The 9,420-nt window shown below is 42.4% G+C and overlaps 1 protein-coding gene across 2 annotated transcripts in view; it reads left to right on the top strand.

The window, feature by feature from the left end:
• The first annotated feature begins 618 nt into the window (after positions 1 to 618).
• CENPI (centromere protein I) overlaps positions 619 to 9,420 on the top strand; it is a 166,645-nt gene continuing 157,843 nt past the window's right edge. The window contains exon 1 of one of the 2 annotated variants that reach the window (XM_073573089.1): positions 619 to 774. The gene's annotated coding sequence lies outside the window, so the exon portion shown is untranslated. The remainder of the gene's footprint in view (positions 775 to 9,420) is intronic. The other variant, XM_073573088.1, reaches the window with a different exon arrangement.

Here is a 9,420-nt window from a genome sequence, read left to right as displayed (position 1 = left end):
GCCCTGCTTACATTAGCGGTGGATTTTGACTGACGGTCGTCCGTCTCACCCGTTTTTGATGGATCCGTCATAATTTTAGCGGCTCCCGGGAGAAGAAGACGGACTCTGAAACGTTTTTTAGAGCGACGGTCCACTATGTTGGATTGCGCATGCCCGGCACATTTGCTCTGCCAAGGATTTTAACCCTTAATAGCGTTCCAGAAAAGCCACAAATCAATCTCTCTATTTTTTTCGCGGCGCTTTAAATTTCACCCTCTTGGCGGCTGCAGCGGATGCGTACATAACGGATCCAGTGACATCAGTTTGGCCCATGGCGGATACGGATCCGTTTTTTAACCGCCTGGCGGATTTTGACTGACCTTAAATGACGGAAATGTGAAACAGGCCGGGGCTGTCAGTTGTAAAGACCCCGGTGATACAGACCCCAGAGCACGAGCCTGTGTACAGCGCCACATCACCATCCACAGGACGTGTGTGATCAGAACCCTGTGGCCACCAGCGCCCTCCTCAGACAGCTGCCTCCTCCCGGCTACAGATCAGTCACACACGATCGCCTGTACCGGGGACGACACGACACCGAGCCCGCCCTGCACAGCACCGCCTCCTGGTAGTCAGGAGGAATGGGACTAGGCGGCACAGCGGTCACGTGAGCGCAAGAGGCACGTGACTTACTGGGCGCTGCAGCCCTCAGTGCCCGGCAGGCATGCGCAGGGAGTTTGCGCGCTCGCTTTGAACAGCTCGTCAGGAAGTTACTCGTGTTGTGGTCGGTGCAACGTAAGTAGTCACATAGTATACTGTACTCCTGCATTATGCCGTACACCTGCTCCTATATTATACCGTATTCCTGTACTCCTCCTGTATTATACCATGCTCTTATATTATACCGTACTCCTCCGACATTATACCCTACTCCTGTACTATGCCGTACTCGTCCTGTATACTGTACTTTCACATTATATCGTACTCCTATATTATACCATAGCCCTGTATTACACCGTACTCCTATATATACTGTAGTCCTCCTGTATTGTACCGTACTCCTCCGACATTATACCCTACTCCTGTACTATGCCGTACTCGTCCTGTATACTGTACTTTCACATTATATCGTACTCCTATATTATACCATAGCCCTGTATTACACCGTACTCCTATATATACTGTAGTCCTCCTGTATTGTACCGTACTCCTCTGACATTATACCGTACTCCCGTATTATACCATGCGCCTATATTCTACCGTACTCCTCCGACATTATACCCTACTCCTGTACTATGCCGTACTCGTCCTGTATACTGTACTTTCACATTATATCGTACTCCTATATTATACCATAGCCCTGTATTACACCGTACTCCTATATATACTGTAGTCCTCCTGTATTGTACCGTACTCCTCTGACATTATACCGTACTCCCGTATTATACCATGCGCCTATATTCTACCGTACTCCTCCGACATTATACCCTACTCCTGTACTATGCCGTACTCGTCCTGTATACTGTACTTTCACATTATATCGTACTCCGATATTATACCATAGCCCTGTATTACACCGTACTCCTATATATACTGTAGTCCTCCTGTATTGTACCGTACTCCTCTGACATTATACCGTACTCCCGTATTATACCATGCTCTTATATTATACCGTACTCCTCCGACATTATACCCTACTCCTGTACTATGCCGTACTCGTCCTGTATACTGTACTTTCACATTATATCGTACTCCTATATTATACCATAGCCCTGTATTACACCGTACTCCTATATATACTGTAGTCCTCCTGTATTGTACCGTACTCCTCTGACATTATACCGTACTCCCGTATTATACCATGCGCCTATATTCTACCGTACTCCTCCGACATTATACCCTACTCCTGTACTATGCCGTACTCGTCCTGTATACTGTACTTTCACATTATATCGTACTCCTATATTATACCATAGCCCTGTATTACACCGTACTCCTATATATACTGTAGTCCTCCTGTATTGTACCGTACTCCTCTGACATTATACCGTACTCCCGTATTATACCATGCGCCTATATTCTACCGTACTCCTCCGACATTATACCCTACTCCTGTACTATGCCGTACTCGTCCTGTATACTGTACTTTCACATTATATCGTACTCCGATATTATACCATAGCCCTGTATTACACCGTACTCCTATATATACTGTAGTCCTCCTGTATTGTACCGTACTCCTCTGACATTATACCGTACTCCCGTATTATACCATGCTCTTATATTATACCGTACTCCTCCGACATTATACCCTACTCCTGTACTATGCCGTACTCGTCCTGTATACTGTACTTTCACATTATATCGTACTCCTATATTATACCATAGCCCTGTATTACACCGTACTCCTATATATACTGTAGTCCTCCTGTATTGTACCGTACTCCTCTGACATTATACCGTACTCCCGTATTATACCATGCGCCTATATTCTACCGTACTCCTCCGACATTATACCCTACTCCTGTACTATGCCGTACTCGTCCTGTATACTGTACTTTCACATTATATCGTACTCCGATATTATACCATAGCCCTGTATTACACCGTACTCCTATATATACTGTAGTCCTCCTGTATTGTACCGTACTCCTCTGACATTATACCGTACTCCCGTATTATACCATGCTCTTATATTATACCGTACTCCTCCGACATTATACCCTACTCCTGTACTATGCCGTACTCGTCCTGTATACTGTACTTTCACATTATATCGTACTCCTATATTATACCATAGCCCTGTATTACACCGTACTCCTATATATACTGTAGTCCTCCTGTATTGTACCGTACTCCTCTGACATTATACCGTACTCCCGTATTATACCATGCGCCTATATTCTACCGTACTCCTCCGACATTATACCCTACTCCTGTACTATGCCGTACTCGTCCTGTATACTGTACTTTCACATTATATCGTACTCCGATATTATACCATAGCCCTGTATTACACCGTACTCCTATATATACTGTAGTCCTCCTGTATTGTACCGTACTCCTCTGACATTATACCGTACTCCCGTATTATACCATGCTCTTATATTATACCGTACTCCTCCGACATTATACCCTACTCCTGTACTATGCCGTACTCGTCCTGTATACTGTACTTTCACATTATATCGTACTCCTATATTATACCATAGCCCTGTATTACACCGTACTCCTATATATACTGTAGTCCTCCTGTATTGTACCGTACTCCTCTGACATTATACCGTACTCCCGTATTATACCATGCGCCTATATTCTACCGTACTCCTCCGACATTATACCCTACTCCTGTACTATGCCGTACTCGTCCTGTATACTGTACTTTCACATTATATCGTACTCCGATATTATACCATAGCCCTGTATTACACCGTACTCCTATATATACTGTAGTCCTCCTGTATTGTACCGTACTCCTCTGACATTATACCGTACTCCCGTATTATACCATGCTCTTATATTATACCGTACTCCTCCGACATTATACCCTACTCCTGTACTATGCCGTACTCGTCCTGTATACTGTACTTTCACATTATATCGTACTCCTATATTATACCATAGCCCTGTATTACACCGTACTCCTATATATACTGTAGTCCTCCTGTATTGTACCGTACTCCTCTGACATTATACCGTACTCCCGTATTATACCATGCGCCTATATTCTACCGTACTCCTCCGACATTATACCCTACTCCTGTACTATGCCGTACTCGTCCTGTATACTGTACTTTCACATTATATCGTACTCCGATATTATACCATAGCCCTGTATTACACCGTACTCCTATATATACTGTAGTCCTCCTGTATTGTACCGTACTCCTCTGACATTATACCGTACTCCCGTATTATACCATGCTCTTATATTATACCGTACTCCTCCGACATTATACCCTACTCCTGTACTATGCCGTACTCGTCCTGTATACTGTACTTTCACATTATATCGTACTCCTATATTATACCATAGCCCTGTATTACACCGTACTCCTATATATACTGTAGTCCTCCTGTATTGTACCGTACTCCTCTGACATTATACCGTACTCCCGTATTATACCATGCGCCTATATTCTACCGTACTCCTCCGACATTATACCCTACTCCTGTACTATGCCGTACTCGTCCTGTATACTGTACTTTCACATTATATCGTACTCCGATATTATACCATAGCCCTGTATTACACCGTACTCCTATATATACTGTAGTCCTCCTGTATTGTACCGTACTCCTCTGACATTATACCGTACTCCCGTATTATACCATGCTCTTATATTATACCGTACTCCTCCGACATTATACCCTACTCCTGTACTATGCCGTACTCGTCCTGTATACTGTACTTTCACATTATATCGTACTCCTATATTATACCATAGCCCTGTATTACACCGTACTCCTATATATACTGTAGTCCTCCTGTATTGTACCGTACTCCTCTGACATACCGTACTCCCGTATTATACCATGCGCCTATATTCTACCGTACTCCTCCGACATTATACCCTACTCCTGTACTATGCCGTACTCGTCCTGTATACTGTACTTTCACATTATATCGTACTCCGATATTATACCATAGCCCTGTATTACACCGTACTCCTATATATACTGTAGTCCTCCTGTATTGTACCGTACTCCTCTGACATTATACCGTACTCCCGTATTATACCATGCTCTTATATTATACCGTACTCCTCCGACATTATACCCTACTCCTGTACTATGCCGTACTCGTCCTGTATACTGTACTTTCACATTATATCGTACTCCTATATTATACCATAGCCCTGTATTACACCGTACTCCTATATATACTGTAGTCCTCCTGTATTGTACCGTACTCCTCTGACATTATACCGTACTCCCGTATTATACCATGCGCCTATATTCTACCGTACTCCTCCGACATTATACCCTACTCCTGTACTATGCCGTACTCGTCCTGTATACTGTACTTTCACATTATATGGTACTCCGATATTATACCATAGCCCTGTATTACACCGTACTCCTATATATACTGTAGTCCTCCTGTATTGTACCGTACTCCTCTGACATTATACCGTACTCCCGTATTATACCATGCTCTTATATTATACCGTACTCCTCCGACATTATACCCTACTCCTGTACTATGCCGTACTCGTCCTGTATACTGTACTTTCACATTATATCGTACTCCTATATTATACCATAGCCCTGTATTACACCGTACTCCTATATATACTGTAGTCCTCCTGTATTGTACCGTACTCCTCTGACATTATACCGTACTCCCGTATTATACCATGCGCCTATATTCTACCGTACTCCTCCGACATTATACCCTACTCCTGTACTATGCCGTACTCGTCCTGTATACTGTACTTTCACATTATATGGTACTCCGATATTATACCATAGCCCTGTATTACACCGTACTCCTATATATACTGTAGTCCTCCTGTATTGTACCGTACTCCTCTGACATTATACCGTACTCCCGTATTATACCATGCTCTTATATTATACCGTACTCCTCCGACATTATACCCTACTCCTGTACTATGCCGTACTCGTCCTGTATACTGTACTTTCACATTATATCGTACTCCTATATTATACCATAGCCCTGTATTACACCGTACTCCTATATATACTGTAGTCCTCCTGTATTGTACCGTACTCCTCTGACATTATACCGTACTCCCGTATTATACCATGCGCCTATATTCTACCGTACTCCTCCGACATTATACCCTACTCCTGTACTATGCCGTACTCGTCCTGTATACTGTACTTTCACATTATATCGTACTCCGATATTATACCATAGCCCTGTATTACACCGTACTCCTATATATACTGTAGTCCTCCTGTATTGTACCGTACTCCTCTGACATTATACCGTACTCCCGTATTATACCATGCTCTTATATTATACCGTACTCCTCCGACATTATACCCTACTCCTGTACTATGCCGTACTCGTCCTGTATACTGTACTTTCACATTATATCGTACTCCTATATTATACCATAGCCCTGTATTACACCGTACTCCTATATATACTGTAGTCCTCCTGTATTGTACCGTACTCCTCTGACATTATACCGTACTCCCGTATTATACCATGCGCCTATATTCTACCGTACTCCTCCGACATTATACCCTACTCCTGTACTATGCCGTACTCGTCCTGTATACTGTACTTTCACATTATATCGTACTCCGATATTATACCATAGCCCTGTATTACACCGTACTCCTATATATACTGTAGTCCTCCTGTATTGTACCGTACTCCTCTGACATTATACCGTACTCCCGTATTATACCATGCTCTTATATTATACCGTACTCCTCCGACATTATACCCTACTCCTGTACTATGCCGTACTCGTCCTGTATACTGTACTTTCACATTATATCGTACTCCTATATTATACCATAGCCCTGTATTACACCGTACTCCTATATATACTGTAGTCCTCCTGTATTGTACCGTACTCCTCTGACATTATACCGTACTCCCGTATTATACCATGCGCCTATATTCTACCGTACTCCTCCGACATTATACCCTACTCCTGTACTATGCCGTACTCGTCCTGTATACTGTACTTTCACATTATATCGTACTCCGATATTATACCATAGCCCTGTATTACACCGTACTCCTATATATACTGTAGTCCTCCTGTATTGTACCGTACTCCTCTGACATTATACCGTACTCCCGTATTATACCATGCTCTTATATTATACCGTACTCCTCCGACATTATACCCTACTCCTGTACTATGCCGTACTCGTCCTGTATACTGTACTTTCACATTATATCGTACTCCTATATTATACCATAGCCCTGTATTACACCGTACTCCTATATATACTGTAGTCCTCCTGTATTGTACCGTACTCCTCTGACATTATACCGTACTCCCGTATTATACCATGCGCCTATATTCTACCGTACTCCTCCGACATTATACCCTACTCCTGTACTATGCCGTACTCGTCCTGTATACTGTACTTTCACATTATATCGTACTCCGATATTATACCATAGCCCTGTATTACACCGTACTCCTATATATACTGTAGTCCTCCTGTATTGTACCGTACTCCTCTGACATTATACCGTACTCCCGTATTATACCATGCTCTTATATTATACCGTACTCCTCCGACATTATACCCTACTCCTGTACTATGCCGTACTCGTCCTGTATACTGTACTTTCACATTATATCGTACTCCTATATTATACCATAGCCCTGTATTACACCGTACTCCTATATATACTGTAGTCCTCCTGTATTGTACCGTACTCCTCTGACATTATACCGTACTCCCGTATTATACCATGCGCCTATATTCTACCGTACTCCTCCGACATTATACCCTACTCCTGTACTATGCCGTACTCGTCCTGTATACTGTACTTTAACATTATATGGTACTCCGATATTATACCATAGCCCTGTATTACACCGTACTCCTATATATACTGTAGTCCTCCTGTATTGTACCGTACTCCTCTGACATTATACCGTACTCCCGTATTATACCATGCTCTTATATTATACCGTACTCCTCCGACATTATACCCTACTCCTGTACTATGCCGTACTCGTCCTGTATACTGTACTTTCACATTATATCGTACTCCTATATTATACCATAGCCCTGTATTACACCGTACTCCTATATATACTGTAGTCCTCCTGTATTGTACCGTACTCCTCTGACATTATACCGTACTCCCGTATTATACCATGCGCCTATATTCTACCGTACTCCTCCGACATTATACCCTACTCCTGTACTATGCCGTACTCGTCCTGTATACTGTACTTTAACATTATATGGTACTCCGATATTATACCATAGCCCTGTATTACACCGTACTCCTATATATACTGTAGTCCTCCTGTATTGTACCGTACTCCTCTGACATTATACCGTACTCCCGTATTATACCATGCTCTTATATTATACCGTACTCCTCCGACATTATACCCTACTCCTGTACTATGCCGTACTCGTCCTGTATACTGTACTTTCACATTATATCGTACTCCTATATTATACCATAGCCCTGTATTACACCGTACTCCTATATATACTGTAGTCCTCCTGTATTGTACCGTACTCCTCTGACATTATACCGTACTCCCGTATTATACCATGCTCTTATATTATACCGTACTCCTCCGACATTATACCCTACTCCTGTACTATGCCGTACTCGTCCTGTATACTGTACTTTCACATTATATCGTACTCCTATATTATACCATAGCCCTGTATTACACCGTACTCCTATATATACTGTAGTCCTCCTGTATTGTACCGTACTCCTCTGACATTATACCGTACTCCCGTATTATACCATGCGCCTATATTCTACCGTACTCCTCCGACATTATACCCTACTCCTGTACTATGCCGTACTCGTCCTGTATACTGTACTTTCACATTATATCGTACTCCGATATTATACCATAGCCCTGTATTACACCGTACTCCTATATATACTGTAGTCCTCCTGTATTGTACCGTACTCCTCTGACATTATACCGTACTCCCGTATTATACCATGCTCTTATATTATACCGTACTCCTCCGACATTATACCCTACTCCTGTACTATGCCGTACTCGTCCTGTATACTGTACTTTCACATTATATCGTACTCCTATATTATACCATAGCCCTGTATTACACCGTACTCCTATATATACTGTAGTCCTCCTGTATTGTACCGTACTCCTCTGACATTATACCGTACTCCCGTATTATACCATGCGCCTATATTCTACCGTACTCCTCCGACATTATACCCTACTCCTGTACTATGCCGTACTCGTCCTGTATACTGTACTTTCACATTATATCGTACTCCGATATTATACCATAGCCCTGTATTACACCGTACTCCTATATATACTGTAGTCCTCCTGTATTGTACCGTACTCCTCTGACATTATACCGTACTCCCGTATTATACCATGCTCTTATATTATACCGTACTCCTCCGACATTATACCCTACTCCTGTACTATGCCGTACTCGTCCTGTATACTGTACTTTCACATTATATCGTACTCCTATATTATACCATAGCCCTGTATTACACCGTACTCCTATATATACTGTAGTCCTCCTGTATTGTACCGTACTCCTCTGACATTATACCGTACTCCCGTATTATACCATGCGCCTATATTCTACCGTACTCCTCCGACATTATACCCTACTCCTGTACTATGCCGTACTCGTCCTGTATACTGTACTTTAACATTATATGGTACTCCGATATTATACCATAGCCCTGTATTACACCGTACTCCTATATATACTGTAGTCCTCCTGTATTGTACC

This window comes from Dendrobates tinctorius, unplaced genomic scaffold, assembly GCF_039654945.1.
Source record: "Dendrobates tinctorius isolate UK_male_01 unplaced genomic scaffold, ASM3965494v1 ptg000034l, whole genome shotgun sequence".
Classification (NCBI taxonomy): domain Eukaryota; kingdom Metazoa; phylum Chordata; class Amphibia; order Anura; family Dendrobatidae; genus Dendrobates; species Dendrobates tinctorius.
This window is presented reverse-complemented; position numbering and strand designations above follow the sequence as displayed.